We start from the raw sequence: 17,416 nt of genomic DNA, 5'->3' as shown, positions 1-17,416 counted from the left end.
GGCTGCTCCAACACCAGGTGGTGCCAGGAGCAGGAAAGGTGTGCCATGCCGCGTTCACACCGGCCCTGGGGTGCCTTTCCCCTGCCAAAAGGTGCAGTTTCCCTGCAATTTCCCCTCCTCGCAGATGAAGGCGCAGGCAGCAGCCGGCTGGCCTCACGCGTCCCAGGATGGGGATTTCCTGCACGCTCAGCTGCTCGGAACAAGCCGCGTCGGGTACCTGACTTTTATTTTTACAGCTACACGTTCTCGGGAAGCTCTGAGGCGGCTTATTTTGAGAAAAGCAGCGATTTTCCGTGCTAAAGGCAGACACAGCCCCCAGCGGGACCGAGCAAGAGGCTCCCAGCCTCGGAGCTCCCCCCACCCCACCCCCGGCCCGCACAAGATGGCGGCGGGGAGGTGACAGGGCTCTTACGTGAGGCCCTGCCCCGCCCGCTCTGCCCACCGCCGCCGCCCGGGACACGGAGCCGCCGCCGCCGCCCAAGGGACCCGCCCGGCAGGCGGCCGAGCTGCGCCGAGCCGAGCCCAGCTGAGCCCAGCGCCGGGGGCACGGCGCCGTCCGGTGAGCAGCGAGCCGCGGGGCCGGGAGCAGGCCCGGGGGCGGCGGCGGCGGCGGCGGCGGGGGGCGGCGGCGGGGACGGGAGCGCGGCCGAGTGGCGCAGCGGGGCTGGGCCCTCAATCCGCAGGGAGCCGAGCCCCTCCCCCCCCCCCAGCCCCGTGAGGTGCTGGTGAAAAGCAGCTGCCCCCCCCCTCCCCGGAAGGCTCAGAGGGCAGCCGGGGCTAGGTGTGGGGCTGGGGGGAGCCCGGTGCCCCTGCGCCCGGTGGTGTGAGGTGGCTGAGCGGGGTGGGGGCCCCAGGCAGCGAGCCCGAGGTGCGGGTAGTGCTGCCCGGGGGGCTTCGGCGAGACAGAGCAGGAGAGACCTCGCCTTCCTCCGTGCCTTGACAGGTGAACGCAGCATAGCTGGTTTGCTGGAGAAATTGCTCACCGATGTGGGTTTTTTGGCCTGTGATGTGTGTGGCTGTCTTTACGCGTTGCTGCTGCGTGCCTGCTGGAGGCCCGGTTGTGATCGGGGTTTCTAATTTGTGCTGTTTTGTGCGTAACCTCATTAAAGCAGGCCTTGTCGCCTTCAGGGTCTCTCGCTGTAAATACGCAAGGTGAGGGTGGGAGGGGAGAGAGAAAAGCGCTGTTTGTGCAGACGGAGCTCTGCCTTGCAGAAGAGAATGGTTTGTGCCAGCTTTCTTGCTGGTTTGTGAGCCGGTGTGAATGATGGCCTTGGCGGTTCGAGTCACTGGAAGGTCTGCTGTTGATGTCAGTGGGTTTGGGCTTGGCTGCGTTTGTTTGCTTTAGGAATGGGTTTTTGGATTGAAGTAATGCACGTTGCTGTTTCGTTTCAGATCATAGTTGGGTGGGGATTGAAATTGCTTCAGCTTTGTGAAGGTGTTTAGAGTTTGGAAAGAGAATGCAGTTGGCCCTCATTGGTGGCAGATGAAAGATAAATGCTAGTTTTAAAATAATAAGAAAATCACTCTACATCCAGAGAGGTTGCCTTGATTTTTCTGGGTTTGTGTATGTAGAGCAGTATTAAATTTAGCTCAGAAGTCTTCAAACTGTGATTTGTGTAACTGTGATTCCCAAATCGTTTGTCACGCTTCTTTTGGTTTCCGTGTATCAGCCTAGAGACAATATGTCTCCCTGGGTATAATTAGTTTTTAATGAGAGCTTGCGACAATTATCTGAGTGCTTCAATTTATTAAATTTACAATTTTTAGGACTGGCAGGTATTTGTGAATACTGTTTGACTACTCGGTGTTAACGGTACCCTTAAAAGGCACAGACTTCTTAATAATACCTTCTATATGCCAGTTCTCCATGCGTGTCATTGCTTCTCTAAATGCTCCTCACACTTCAACAGGTGTTGCTTTTAATTACATAATTACTGAGTTCTCTTTAACTGGACATGGTGAGAAGGAATACATATCTAATCGCTGCCAGTGACTTAAAAGTTCTTACTCTGTTCTGGTCATTGCTGCTCTGTGTTGTTCAACACCAGGTGATTGGCATGTGCAATGTACGTGTGGTGTGGGACTTGCTTGGATTTGACAGCAATTTTAGTCTGGCTATAAGGAATAGTTGCTGAATTAAAGGCTTTGTAGTTGGGGCAACTGCATATCCTGTAAAATGCTCAGACAGAAGTGATCCAGAAGCTGCTTCTCCCATGTGTCAGGTGGAGCCTATTTGGAGTAAGGGAAAAAAAAATCCAAACACACAAAAACCAGCAAACAACAGTGGCCCACACTGGGCAGGGAGGATTTTTAAGGCTTCACACTGAGGTAAGTTCAAGCTGCTCTGCTTGAGATGGAGCAGAGCGCCTGAATGCTATTTCAGTTGTAATTCATGTGCAGCGTATCAGAACCAACCACAGGTAAGAAAAAGTGCTCTGAAGTAGAGGTGAGAACAAACGAGCTCAAAGCCCCGAGTTGTGAGGATTTTTTGAGACTCGACCTCATGACCTGAGCTCCCATGTACTGGCAGAGTTTTCCAAAGGATTTTGGTGTCCTTGGAAGTATTTTGCATCCAGGAAAGCAGAATGCAGATAGGGGCAGGCAGCCCTCCAAAGGCTGCTGTTCTGCATGGCTTCTGTGCTGTGGATTAGAGACTCTCTCTTTTAATACAGCTTTCATTCCCAAAGTGAGCAGGTTCATTAAACTTAATGATTAGAGTCTTTCCCCCTTACTCTCCCCCTGCCCTCCCCTGAAAGGCTGGGGGAGATGCAGAAAACACTGAGGAAAGCGTAAAATCTTCTGTTGTATGTTTTTTTGTGATGCTTTCATCCTAGATATGTTTTTGAGAATAAGTGTTTAGCAGAGGCAATAATGGGTGCAGGTTACTTATGCTTTATTTTTGTTGTTAAAAATAATACCCATCCTAATGAGCTACCAGGTGTAACTAGTTTCCCTGTGCTGCATATAGTTCATTATAACGTAAGTGAATAAATACCTGAAAAGCATCTTCACTAACCATAGGTTTTATTTGTGCAAATATCCATGGTTTTAAACAACAACAAAAATCATCCTCTTAACCATGCCTCCAAAGCTGTTCTCTTCTGTCTGCTTCATTCTGAGGCTCTCAGAAGGTAGCTTGCTTTGTTTACATAAAGTTCAACACAAAGCATGTTAAGCATGTTGCTGCTTGGGGAAAAAAAAAAAAAAGGAATCCTGATGTCTTATGGCTTGCTGTTTTTCTTGTTTGTTTTTAAGAATGGCTGTGTGAAAACTAGCAGCTTTCTGCTCAACCTGGTGAGATGCAGGTGTGCTCCGGGAAAGCCAGTCAGCAGTGTTCCTTGGGAGCGCTCATCGGACTGGCTTCATCCGGCACAACGCACGGCGCTGCATCCTTGCTGTGCAGCCCTGAAACGTTGCATCCCGGGAGCATCGGTCTGCGGAACCAGCAGCAATGGCAGGAGAGGTTGCAATCCCCTCTGAAGAACTGAAGCAGCATTAACTTAGGTGTGCTGCAGCGACAGCCCAGCACGGCTTGGAAGGAGGTCTTGCTGAATAAAGCAGCTGCTTTTCCTTGTTGCTCTTGGGTCGTATGGAGATGATGCCGGGCAGTGCGTCTGGAGAGAAGAGCTTTGGCAGCAATGGTTTAAGAAGAATTTTTTAAGCTCTCTTCCTGCCTTATGCAGCCTACACCCCTAATTTCCTTGTGAGAAAAAGGAGCATCGTGTTTTGGAGTCGTACAATTTTCCTTACTGGCCCATTAGTGTGTTAGCTTAGCTTTGCATGTGTTGAATGCCGTTAAATGTCACTTGCAAATTTAACGTTGGGAGTGCTGAGATTTGTGCTAATTGAATTTACAGCCTTATACTTGGATTTGTTAAAGTGGCAGGTTGAGGCAATTGAAATGCTTTAATGGGAAAGTATGTAAGTGTTTGCAAATCTGCTATTGTGAGTGAGTCTACCACGGCGTTTGGCTAGATCAAAGGGAGACCCTGAACAGACATCAGGTTTTGAGGGGGCTTTACTCTCATTCTCTCTTTTTTTAATGTTGATGTGGTGACAGCTGGCAAAATCCGGTATGATGAGTCTTCATGCTTGGTATCTTTTCAGGGTCACTGTTGTGACCTAAGTTAACCTTAAATACTTATGCAAAAATGTTAGCAAATATCAGGTCTTCTTCACTTAAAATTACGTTTCACCATCTCCTGCAGCCGTCGTTCTGGGTACTAATGGAGAATGGTTGTTATGAGGGCTGTTGGTCTTCACACTCTATTGTGCTTTTTAAAATTGTTTTATGGTATTTTTTTAATGCAGGAACAGGTTTTCTCTCAGTGTTACATCTGAAGGCTTTTTTTTTTTTGTAGAGGGCAGTCTGCACAGAAGCTCTGGGCTTTAACTTTTTTTTTTTTTAATTCTTGACCTTAGCAAAATAACCAAGGATTAAATAGATGTAGAAAGAGCTCTCACTGCCTACAGAAGACTCTTCATTTTTTGTAAGGTAAGGTGTTAAAATTATTACCTTTGATTGAAAAGGAGTCATAAAAATTGTTTACTAGCTTTTCCTAGTAGCATAAATCTGTGCCTCCCTAGATAGCACAGTGCTTTTAAGAAGTTTGTCTTGGAACGATTCCATAAAATCTCTTGATACCATACTTTGACCTCCTGCCACTGAGCTGGCATTTCATATGGTCTGGCATGAGTTCTGCCACTTTCAAGTAAAAATTTACCATGCATTGAAAAGCTCGACTCTGCAGCCAAGCACTGTGCTAAGCTATAAAAACTCTGTTTGTATGCAGAATAGATTTTTGCTTGCTGGGAAGGCGTGGGTAACACTTCAGTAGCTGCACAGGAATGGCTTTGCATCTACATGCAAGTGCAGTAGCTCCATCCAAGCTGAGCTGTAGCTTCTCTTCTGCTCCGACGTCTGTGGTTTGTCTTCATTGTGTCACTGCTGCTTTGCATAGAGTTTTTTTGTAGTCAAATAATATTGCTCTGGAAGGAAAACTTTGTTAGGAAAGTTAATGAAAAGTATTTGAAAGATTTTAAATCCTTCCATTTGGACGATGAAAAAGACCTTGAGAGTGCATTGAGCATGATCGCTGCAAAGATACATGCATGGGTAAGTGAGTGGCGTGCAGCTCCCAGCACATGCCTGGCTGGTGGTGCTTCAAAGTGCCTGGGCTTTGGCTGGGCTCAGAGACTTAAAAAAATAAACAGGGTCCAGAGCACATTTATCACATGTAGATTATTTGCATTCTGATACTTAGTTCAGAATTTGGTTGGAAACGCTTGCAGGAGTGTCTGTGCTGAGAAGGCACAGACCTGTGTAGTCCCATGTCTTGTCTCCAAGCATATATCGTGTTCTTGAGAGGGGATGCCAGGGTGTAGCAGCACTGAAGTGTAAGTGGCTACGATGGTACGCAAGAAGAAGACAATGACTGGAGGGTTTAGGCTGGGGGGAGACTTCTGGGAGTCCCTCGGCTGACCTCCTGCTCAGAGCAAGATGATCTTCAGAGGTACATCAGGTTTTCAAGGCCCTTGTCCAGCTGGGTTTTGAAGTGTCCAAGGATGGAGATCCGTCAACATAAGAACCGAAGGTGGGACCTGGGGAGAGGGCAAGCTCCATGCCCCATGGAGACTGTTCACCCTGCTGGCCTCACTTGGTGTTTCTCAGCACCTACGTGGGGTGGGAGTGGAGGAGAGGGAAGGACCAAAGCTACGGCTGATGGTCAGGGTGCAGACGTGCCGGTTTTATGCAGCGGAAGCTGTGGTTGCCTGTTTTGCTCTCTGTGCCTGTTGGACTGAGCTGATGCTTTCAATGAGCTTCCTGTTACTCCTTAAGGATCTTCTGAGTGGTGCTGGTTAACTCCATTCATTGCACAAGCGAATCGACTGGCATCATTTTATAACTGCCTGTGAGGAGCTTCCTTTGCCATTTTGTTGAGTGGCTGCCAATCTTTAAAATCCTTCTGTGATTCTTCCCATTAGACCTTCTTCTTTGCTAATATCGCACAAAGTACTCACGATGTTAAATGTAGATTGGTTGTGTTAACTTTGTAATCCCTCGTACAGTAGTAATACTGCTTTATACTCTGCATTTGTAGCTGGACATGAACAAATGTTCAAAACACTTGTCTGCAGAACTGTCTGTCAGCTTCCTAGTTTTGGATTTTATTTGTTAACAATCTGGGAATCTTGAGTCCATGTCCACAACCATTTTTCATCTTATCATGGTTATAGCCTGAAAGCAGAATATGTACTAAAAAAATTGTAAGAAATCGCTGTTTCTTCAAGCAATTCCACCGTAATAGCTACATGTTGGCATTCAGCCTGTAAAATGTGATGCCATGCTCCTAAATTCATTATCTCTGTTTATTTGCAGATTGGATAATAACCCAGTCAGTTTTAGGCCCTTCTGACAGGAACTGTGCAAAAACTGCGGCAGGGACAATGCTTTGCCTGCCTTCACTGAGCAGTGATCTCGGGGTGGCTGGGTATGTGGATGTGTGGTCCCACAAATACACCTTGCTCCTTTCTGAATGTCAGAAAAGGCAGCCATGTCTTGTAGTTCTGGTTACTGGTGTAGTTGGTGCACACGGTTCAGTCCCATCCTCTGCACGAGCTTGTGTGCAAATGTTATTGTTGAGACTTTGCCTAATTGTGTAGCATCTGTTGCGCACACCAGTGCTAATAAGAACTTTCAGAAGGATCCTAGTTCATTTACTGCAAATTCTCATTTAAGAATCCATGAAAATCTTTCTGGTGTTAGTGACATGTGAACCAACTACATATGCAGGCGAACTGCTTGAATTTCCTAGAGCCGCAAGCGCAAGGGAGGCTGTTTTTCACTCTGATCCTTATCAGTTTTCTGACCCTTGCCAGTGAACCTGCTTTTAGGTTTGGAGCCTGCAGATTCAACTCCCAGAAAGCAGCAGCTAGCGTATGTACATCTGTTCAAAGTGGGCTTTCTGTTACAATTTCCCTCATGGCTATAGTAGAGCCAATCCAATTTTCCTTCTATTCCTCTCCCCAGTTTATGATGTTAAAGGGTGTCCCAGGAGTTTTTGGAGAAAAGATGAGATCAGAGCCCCTCTGCCAGAGCTGCAGGAACCGTGAAGTCCCTGGGAAGGGGCCTGGTGCTGGGGTAGAAGCAGAGGAGCAGCGCACAGAGGGCAGAGCACAGAAGTGCTTCTGCAGGCAAAATGACGCTGGAAGTTTGTGGTCCTGTTTCTAGAACTGTGCAATTGAAATATTACCACCACTGCACTGGTGCCATAGCAGTCTTGGCTGGCCCAGCTTCTAGGAGTGGGGTTCAGCACCTGTAAAGCTTAGCAGTTTTGGTAAAGAGTGTGTCTGAATGTATGCTTGCTTGCCTTTGTGCATCCTCAACGCCCAGTTATGCAATCAGTCAATGATTTAGGGTCAGCGCTTGCAGGCACAAGGGGTTCAGGTGTGCAGCTGCCTGTAATGCTTGCACCCCATTGTCTTTGTTCCTAATGTTAATAATAGGAAAAGATGCAATACAAACTGCAGCTATAGTGAAGGAAAAGGCCAGCTATCTCCAAAGGCGCTACAGAGTGAAACAGTTCAAAGTGAGAAACTTGATATTTTATTTCTGTGATTTACATTTGCAGGGTGAAGGCAGCACTGTTTCTCCCATGGTAGTCTGAAGTGAGACGTCTACTTAGACAAGTGCTTAAGTTAACTCTGCAGGGAAAAGGAGAGCTGGTTCCTTAGCTGGAGACTGACTTGGGTGCTTGCAGGGCTGTGAACTTGATTTATTTTTTTCCAATTTAACTACTGATATGAAATATGCATGCAGTAATTCAGCATGTCTTTAAGCATGGCATTTAGTAGAATTATTTTCAGTGTGACGTTGTAAGTGTTCCCGTATTAAACCTGCTGGTTATGGTGCTGCTTGTTATCAAAGTCGGTGTTACTTGGTGCAAGCCTCCAAAATGAGGCTCAAGTGTAAGCTTCCTCACTGCTGGGGACCCAGTGTGTTATTTGGGGCTTCTGATCAGGTGAGAAGGGAAGGGGCAACGTATTTAAACAGCTGCCTTTGCTCTTTGATCAGCCTGCTGCCACCAGGTCTTTATGAATTGTGTACGTGCTCAGAATATAGGAATATTATTCTGGCAAGTGTTGTCAAACTTGGATTCTCTTTTCACAGTGATACGCAATTTATTTCCTAGAAATTTCAGTGGGAGCATTAAAATGTGTCTGTAGATTGTTTGTGCTAACTGGTAATATTTGCAGTTGATCCAAGTGTAAACTGGGGACTGGTTTTTGAATGCCTCAATGCAGAGGAGAAAGCCTGTCTTGGTAAGGTCAGTATCAGAAATGCAGGGTCTGTCCTGATTCTTTTTTCACGGTGTAATTTATATCCAGTTATGTTGAGAACAAGTCACTTCGTTTCTCATTTTCCCTAATTAAGCTGCACTTGCAACGTGTCAATTCGTAACCATAGGTACAAAGATCCAGAGCTACATCTGATTAGAGCAGAATCTGCTCAGGCTTTTAGGACTTCTCGCAAGCAGCAGCACAGCAGCTAAGCCTATTACAGTAACCCCTTTGGTTGTGCCGTGCAAGTTGTTTCTCAGCCTTCTCCCTGTTGGGTTGCTCGGCAAACAGGTTAGGAGGGCCATGAGCACTTGATGGGGTTTTCTGGCTTCCAGGGGATGCAGGAGGATGTTCGTCTGCAGCTGCTGCACCTCTAGCAGGCAAAATACGTCAGCATGAAGAGCTACAAGCGAGAGAGGATCCTCTTCCTGCTTGGAAGAGCAGGAGAGCATCCTGTCCCTCCCAAGGAGGTGGTCCAGCAAGCGAGGAGCATTAGCAGTTCCTTGGCAGGCGTGCAGGCTTGCAGATGGTTTTCCAGAGGGGTGGAACACATTCCTGCTCCTGACCCTGAGGTGTCTAGTTTGGGGCCTGTAGCTAGGGGATGGTGAATCTGAAAACCATGCTTTTGCCAGATCCAAGATTGTTGCACAATCTGTGGTAAAGGTGGCTTCTGCAGAAAAGTTGTGTTACTACTGATATTTCTAAGGACCCAGTTCCTGCTGTCATGTGAATTTATTTCTTATGCTAGTGACTGAAGACGGACAACTCCAAAAACACATCCTGTAACATGGAGTGATGGGTTTAAATTCACTGGACTTCTAAACAGAAATGGGCAGAAACAGACATTTTCAAAGGTGTTATGATGTGGTTCTGATGTATAAAGTGCATGTGGTTCTGATGTATAAAGTGCACGTGAGCACTTTTTGGCATTAGGATACTGTTATCCCTTTTGAACAAGGTGTTGTGAAGAGACTTTGGGAGGGTCTCCAGTCCATGTGGGGGAAGGTCTTTTCTACTGGTGTGACCCCTTGCTCCAAATGATAAAGCTTCCCTGAGGTCCCAGCAGCGCTTGATCCCTTAGTGGGAGATGTAGCTTGAGTTTCCTGCTCTTTTGTTTACGTTTATAAGGGAATAAAAATATATGCTCTGCTCAAATTTGCAAATACATTGCTGGAGCTCTTTTTATTTATTTTTTTCCCCTGCCAATCTATCAATTTGCAACTTTCCTAAATCATTTTTGAAAATAATTCCTAAATCATTAAGACTGGAAGAGGCTGTTTGGTGTTAACGGAAAAGTTGAGCAATGGACGTATTACAGAATAGTGGTGTAAATGCCAAAGCAATGTTTTCACTGTTGACAAACTTGTTTGGAAAATATTAATTCCTCACCTCTGTGTTGAAGTAGCTTTTAGTCTCACAGCTCTTGGTATTTGTAACAGGAGCAGACCACAGCAGGTAATTCCCTCTTCTTCCTCAGCCTAGTGCTTCGGTTTCTGCAGGGAACTGTTACCTGTCACAAACCACAGCCTGGTAACTGGATGCAACATCAAACTTCACCATAGCAACTGTCAGAAGGAAAAAGGAACACAGGCTTCGTTGAAATACTAAAAGCATGGTGAAACTCTCCAAAACAAAGTGCAAAACCATTGAGGTTGCAGAGGGGATAGCAGGGAATAACAGATGAGACACCAGGGAGAGGGAGTTGCTCATGCAGTTCAAAGCTAGGCTGATCGTACTTCTGGCTTTGTGGCCTGAGGCTTTTAAAATACCTCTCATGTTGGCTTGTTGGCTTCAGGTTTTGCATGGGGAAGACTTTCAGATCTCTTCTTTGGTCAAATTAAACCAGTACCTTAACCTCAAATTTTGAAGTTATACCTTTTCTAGTAGGAATTTCTAAATGAATAAAGATTATTGTTTCTCTCCAGTCTGCAAGGTAACCACCTCTTACCATTGATTTAATTGCAAGAGGAGTGGTGAGCAAATCCTTTCCAATGCTAGAAGAAACAAGGCTAAAAAGCAATTGATGTAACCTGGTGGGGGTGTGGTACAGATTATTATTTTTTTTTCCTCCAAGTTGATACCTTTTAGGTCAAGGCAGAGGATTGATAACTTCAGGTTACTGAAACAAGTTGGTGCTGCACACTATGAGAATCAGTGAAAGCAGATATAACTTTTCTGCCTAGAAGTCTTGAATCCTTTTATTTATTGCTTTGTTAGAGCTAAACTGTGCTTAGTTTGTTGCAGATGAATTTGAGTTGCCTGATTTGTGGAGAAGATGTTGTGCTACCCTCCAGAAGTGATAATCCCTACTATTCCTCCCACCCCCCAACAGTTCGCCTATCCCTTGTTAAAGCCCGTGTTAAGCCCGGTTAAGAAGCACTTTTACCGAGGTTTAGGTACCACTTGCATCAGACAATGGATGTATATTGGTTTTAAACGCAGAATAACTGTTGCCCATCAGCCACCCATAAAGCTGCTCTGTGGACTAATTGAAGTATGAGTGTGCTCAGCACTAGGTCATTCTATCAAGCATCCTGTTGTAACTTTGCCTTTTGCTTGCAGTGAATCATTGACTGGGGATTTGCTGCCCTCAGTGCACAAGGTGCCTGCTGTCAGGAGGATTGCTGCTGCACTGCTGTGTTGTACAGGTGCAAGGGAATAACCCCCTCTCAGCACTCTGTACCCCGGCACCCACAGAACAGCACGGTTTGTGAAAGCTGGGAGCAGGCTGTGCCTCAGCCTGATTGCTGAGCCCCTGTGCAGGCCCCACTGAGGAACTCCTTGCACTCAGAGCTCAGAGAAGAAGGATGTACTGAATTACTGTGTCATTACCTGCATCATGCTGCTCTGACGAACTAATCCATCTTCCATTTTCCTCCTACCTCCCATCAATACCTATGGCACCAAAATAATTAGCCAAAAGCAACATGAAAGACCATTTTAGTGTAATACCAGATATGCTGTCTCACTTCAGCTCCTTCAACACCACAGCTTTCAGTACGTAAGAGAGACTTGAGAAGTGCTTGGTAAGCTTTTTTTTTTTTTTTTTTAAAGAGCCCTGTGAAAGAGGGGAGGAAGGGACTGCAGATGGCTCTGCATGTCCTGGGTCTGCAGCCCTTCTTCACCAGTTGTCTGAGCTGGAAGTTAGCTCTCTGTCAAGAGAAGCTGCTTCAGGAAAGCACGTGCTTGATACTGGCCAATTCTCTTTTTTCCTCAGCTTTACATTTCTTCCTTAGGCAGGCCTTGCTGTCCAAGTCTCACTGTATAGCTCTGGTGCTTTGATACATAGCTGGGGTGTACACTCGCAGTGACAGGTGAAGAAAGCCCCTTAGGTGTAGGGAGCATGGTGTGTAAGAGGAGACCAGGCCAGTCCTGGGGAGTGGCTTTGCCCACATGTCTATACACACACACTTAAAACAGAGGTTGGGGCTGTATTATGTGCTCCCCCCCTTTCTTTGACTCTTGGATTCTTCCCAGAGCTGTGTCTCGTTACTGACTGTGCAATTTCTAGTTATAAAAGGGCTTTGCTTACTTCCAAATTCTTATACGGTGGGCTTCCTTGCTCAGAAGTCACTTGCCCAAGCTCCCTCCCTTCTTTTACATCCCCAGCCCAGCCTGTTTAATAATTACTGTGTTCAGCAAGAGGCAGAAAAGTAGCATTTGATCTAGTTTGTGAGGGTGGTGTCAGGCTCTTTTTAAGCACTGTGTGACTGCAAGGAAGTTATGTGTGAAAGTGACATCGACATGACAGTATAAATCTTGTGGCTGTGACTCCAAAATTGCTGAATATGATTTGGAGGTGTAGCTAATGCAGCTACATGTGAAATGAAAGCATCTTATTGGGATTTTTGAATATGCTGTCAGCTGCTGTGCCTATGCCCATCCTTTCTTTACCTCCTGCTTCAGGTGTTATAACCTGAAAATAAAATGTGTTGTACAGAGGAGCGGGAAACAGGGTAGCAAGCCAGATTTCAGTGTCCGTACCCTCGTATCAGCATTTGCATGGTGCGGAGAGATTCCTTCTGGTCAGTGAAATGTGCTTGGTCAGAGTGGTGCAGACAGTTCATCACACTGCAGAGACTAAGCTCTTCCATGCTTTGCCCTATAATTAATTCAGATGCCAAATTTAAAACAAAAATAAAGGGGGGGGGAGTGATTTGGAGAAAATGTAAGGTTCGCACAGTTTCTCTGAGGGGAGTATAACCTTTGTAAATCTCTGGAAATTAAGGGAATAAATTTATTTTCCATTCCTTATTCTGCAGTGATGTGAAAAGGTCTCTTGTGAGGTGCTGATGTACTCCTGTGCCACTGACTGAAATCCAGTCCTGACAGGTCCATGGCAACAGGAAGTTTGTCTGTTAGACAGGAGACTTCGTCAGACCAACCAGAGATACCTGTCTTCTGGTGGATACCATGCCATTTTACAGTCTTTGGAGGCTACATGGAAAAATTTAAGTGGAAAGGGAAACTGACGGTTGCTTCTATGTTCCAGGTTCTTTGTTCACATTAATTCTGACATGCAAATCCAACAGTACGAGGTACCCTGTTGTGTTGCTCTTTATACTGACTCACAGTGAAGGCTGAAACCTCTGTTTTTACTTTGTCATGCTTAAGAGGGTTGCTGATGCACGGGCGGTTTGCATGTCTACCTAGATTTGTTTCAGCATTAGGCTTTCTCTCCCATTGGAGTGTAAAGTATGTCTCCGGAAAAAGAAAAAGCAGGGCTCTTATTTTTGAAGATTGCAGGGGTCTGGTGAAGCCTGGAGGTGCTGTGTGGTCCTTTCGGTATGGGAGAGCCTGCCTGTCTAACCCTCCCAACCACTGTAGGTTGTAGGTGGAGTACAGATTTTGCACAATTTACTGATTTATTTATTTTTTGTGCACCTTGGGAAATACTGCAGATGTTTTTGCCTGTTGCACTTAAGCAAACCATCTGATTTGGTACTTAATATGCCTTGTCTTTAACCATTTTTTCCCCTGGTGTAAGAAAAAGACAGTGCAGTCTGCTTTTACTGTTATGTGGTGATTGTGATCGCTCTTGGTCTTATGATGTGTTAAATCTGAAAGCAATAATGTACTCGGGCTTTTTACAGCAAGACTAAAATTACTCCTTAAGTTTTGACCGAAGCTGAGTTTTCATGTAAAAGCTGTGGTTATTTCTGCTTGTTAGGGCCAGGGGTCTCACCAGGGACCCATAATTGACTTGCAAGGTTTTGATTAAGCTCTCGAGCATAGTCTAGTATTCTCATACTTAAGTGTTGCAAAGGCCAGTCCTGAAAAAGTATCCTTTGTATTTGTTGGGCTGAAGTTAATCTTGTGGAGGGAAAGCACCAGCTGACCAAAGTTTATCGCAACCTTTTTTCTTGTTTGCTGCCTTTTTTTTTTTTTTTTTTTTTTTGTATACTTCATTGTCTTGGTTTCACTTCTTGCACTTCCTAGTTGCCTGAGGTCTCTGACCACACGGGGCAAACCCTAGTTTTAAGGCGGTTTGAGCAAGGTCTTAGCTGTGAAGGTTAAGGCGTTATTTGGTAACCTGCAAGGAACTGGTGTACTAAACTGTATGGCTTGTTTTTCTGCACATTCATTTGTGGTAATGTCAATCTGCTGTTTTACTGTTGTAGTGCTGCATGGGATCTGCTAGCATTTTTTATCTTAATTATGTACAAGTCTGTAGTATAATCTTGCTGTAAACCTGAGTATGGTGAAGTTAGCAGAAGAGCAGAAACGTTTCAGTACCTGCCAGATCACTTTCTTAAGAGTTAACTTTTTTTTTTTTCTGTTTATATATGGTTGATTCTACATTTGTAACATAGTTTAAGATAAGTCTGTTGATTAACGAGGCTGCTGAAGGAAGTGATGAACTGGTGCAGACCCAGCCTGTGGCTGGGAATTCCTTGGCAGAGGCAAACAGCAAAACCACAGCCCAAGTAAAGCTCAGTAATGATTTGATACAGAAGAATGCATGGGCCATCTGCCTGCTGCAGGGCCAGTGGGGTTGCTGCAGGTAAAACTTTGTCCTTTTTTTTTTCTTTCATTTTTTTCCTTTAAACTTGGTATCTTGGTCTTAGCATGAGGGTACAGCACATCTGACTTATCCTTTGCTCCTATCCTAAAACAGGGATTGAGAATCAAGTGTATGAAGGGCATCTCTTTAAGTGAGAAGAGCTTTGAGCTGGAAACAGATGTTTTCTTGCTGCTTTTGACCTATAATAGTTTTAATGTTCCTGTCTTCTGGTTTTGGAACCTGGGGATAATTAAATGGAGTCATGTGGTATTGTGTGTTGTGTTTGAAAGTCTGACCTGTCAACTGTCATGCTTTTGTCTCTGGTGATGGATGTGCTTAATTCCTCGTCTTAAATTACCACCCAAATAGGATGCTTGGGGAGAGTTTTATTTTTAAGGTTGGTATGAACACTGTCAGACTTCATTGCTGGTAGATGATCTGCTGGCTATCTAGATTTCACTGCTGCAAATTAAACTTGGGACCAAGCTGCGGGGAAACTCCTTATACTTTATACTTCATATTATTCTGGTTTTCCAGAGCCACTTACTGGCGAAGATGCCATAATTACTGGCTTAATCTGCAGTACCATAAAGGTTTTCCTTCTGATTGTTATGTTGATCTGCTCCAAACAAAGTGAGCAAGAGTGCAACGGCATCCTTGCTTTGACTTTTGCTTCTCTCTTCTTGGCGTAGCATTTTTTTTTCCATCCTCCTTTGTTATTAAGTGTTACACTTTGCTTTTGGTTTGTTGTAATTTTATTTTTGCAAAATAGATTTTCGCAGCTAGAAAGCCTCAAGGAAAAAAGTTCCTGGTAATATCTGTAGGAGTTGTATCTCTTTCCTGTGCAAATACTGAAATCTAAATCTCGCTTTAATATCTCTTGGAGCTAAAATGTTTTTGGATAAACAAAGCATTTCACATACTGAATAAACCGCTTACAGGCAGCCTTTGCCCTCAGACTGGAATGCAGCCACTGTGAATGTTGCAGCACGAACAAGGGACTCTGGCGTAGTTGCAGGCCAGGAGTGGGATGCAGTGTGAGATACAAATGTGAATTTTGATCAGAGTATCACAATCCAAGCCATTTTTATTTGAAAAACTACTGGCATCCATAACCAGATTCGTATTTTATGAAATGTTTCACATTTTTTCTTCCAAAATTGTTACTGAATATTGCTATGTATTAACTAGGAGCAGTTAGACTATGAAATGTGTTTATAAAGTGTATCTTAGGAGTGCTGTGCCTGCTCAGGTTCCACTATGGACAAAACAGGCCAGAAGCGATAGCAGACACGGTTGGTAAGTGGATCTGGTGTGTACAGTTCAGCACCGAACTGTAGACACCGAACTGGAGATAGCAGCTGTGCATTCACGAAAATCAGTTCTGCCACTGCTAGCCCTTCAGAATCCTAGTACGGCATCTTAGGAATGGCAGAGGAGGCTGTTCAGATGAAGTCTGTTTCTGTTTAATTGTTCTTCTGGAGGAAGTTCACATTCCTGCTCTTTGCTGTTTTGTGGGAAGAAAGGTTTTCTCAAACATCTCCTGTGTGTTGTTACAGAGGGGAAGAGTGTCCTCAACGTGTGGGTTGTAACCTGGTTTCTGCTTACCAGAGAACCCAGGGAGGTAAACTGACACCTTGTGACAACTTAAAGATTAGGTAGTGGTGTGAACTTACCTGCTTGTGTCTGTAAGTAGACAGGAAGCCAGAAATGGGGATTTCTTCCCACCCTATCCATGTGGGAGTTAGGAAGTGGCAGTAACTGGAGTCCTGGGCAGCGAGCGATGGCACGTAGGCTCCCCATCGATGCAGCGACAGATGTGTCAGAGCCCGTGCCAGGTAATGTTGTGGGCAGAGTTTAAATGGGATCAAGGGGAGGCTGAACAAATATTTGGATGAAATACTCCCTGAGGGTTGCTAAATACAGGCTTGGGAAACTCCCGGAGCTGAAAATAGTCAAAGGCTCAGCCTTGTCTGAGACAGGGAGCGCTGTTTAGTCACCTTGGTTGAACAGGTACAGCAGAACAGCTGTGAGGTTTTGTTGCACAGGGACATCATGAGAGTAAAAGCACTGAAGCTTGGGGTGACTGGATTCAAGGGTAGTGATAGAGGAGGTAAATGCCAAACATGGTATTCTTCTGGAGAGGCTGGCAGCCTGTGGCTTGGATAGGTTTGCTGTTAAACGCTGGCTGGACAGCTGGGCCCAAAGAGTGGTGGTGGATGGAGTAAAATCCAGCTGGATGCCGGTCACCAGTGGTGTTCCCCAGGGGTCGGTGTCGAGGACCTTCCTCTTTAATATCTTTACTGATAACTTGGGTGAGGGAATTGAGTGCACTCTCAGTAAGTTTGCAGATGACACCAAGTTGGGGGGATGTGTTGAGAGGGTAGGGAGGCCATGCAGGGGGACCTGGACAGGATGGGTCAATGGGCAGAGGCCAAGGGGATGACGTTCAACATGGCTAAATGCTGGGTCCTGCACTTTGGTCACAACAACCCCATGCAGTGCTACAGGCTTGGGGCAGGGTGGCTGGAAAGCTGTGCAGAGGAAAAGGACCTGGGGGTGTTGGTCGACGCTTGCCTGAACGTGTGCCAGCAGTGTGCCCAGGTGACCAAGAAGGCCAACGGCATCCTGGCTTGTGTCAGGAATAGTGCAGCCAGCAGGACCAGGGAGGTGATTGTCCTCCTGTACTCTGCTCTGGTGAGGCCACACCTCGAGTACCGTGTTCAGCTTTGGGCCCCTCACTACAAGGACACTGAGGCCCTGGAGTGTGTCCAGAGAACTATGAAGCTGGTGAAGGGCCTGGCCCACAAGTCCTGTGAGGAGCGGCTGAGGGCACTGGGGGTGTTTGGTCTGGAGAAGAGGAGGCTCAGGGGAGACCTCATTGCTCTCTCCAGGTACCTGAAAGAGAGGTGTGGGGAGCTGTGGGTCGGCCTCTTCTCACAGGTAACTAGTGATAGGACTGGAGGGAATGGCCTCAAGTTGCACCAGGGGAGGTTCAGGTTGGGAATTACAAGACATTTCTTAGAGAGGGGCATTAGGCATTGGAATGGGTTGCCAAGGGAGGTGGTGGAG

General features: G+C 45.8%; 1 protein-coding gene across 8 annotated transcripts in view; it reads left to right on the top strand.

Moving 5' to 3' along the window:
- The first annotated feature begins 382 nt into the window (after positions 1 to 382).
- SGMS1 (sphingomyelin synthase 1) overlaps positions 383 to 17,416 on the top strand; it is an 89,135-nt gene continuing 72,101 nt past the window's right edge. For 4 of the 8 annotated variants that reach the window (XM_084525186.1, XM_084525178.1, XM_084525177.1 and 1 more), the window contains exon 1: positions 414 to 559. The gene's annotated coding sequence lies outside the window, so the exon portion shown is untranslated. Of the gene's footprint in view, positions 560 to 809; positions 944 to 4,422; positions 4,496 to 17,416 lie in introns of those variants that run through there. The other 4 variants (XM_084525183.1, XM_084525187.1, XM_084525182.1 and 1 more) reach the window with 4 other exon arrangements.

Source organism: Aythya ferina (assembly GCF_964211825.1).
Source record: "Aythya ferina genome assembly, chromosome: 7".
Lineage (NCBI taxonomy): Eukaryota > Metazoa > Chordata > Aves > Anseriformes > Anatidae > Aythya > Aythya ferina.
The sequence above is the reverse complement of the archived record's forward strand: the minus strand, read 5'-3'. Positions and strand labels throughout refer to the sequence as shown.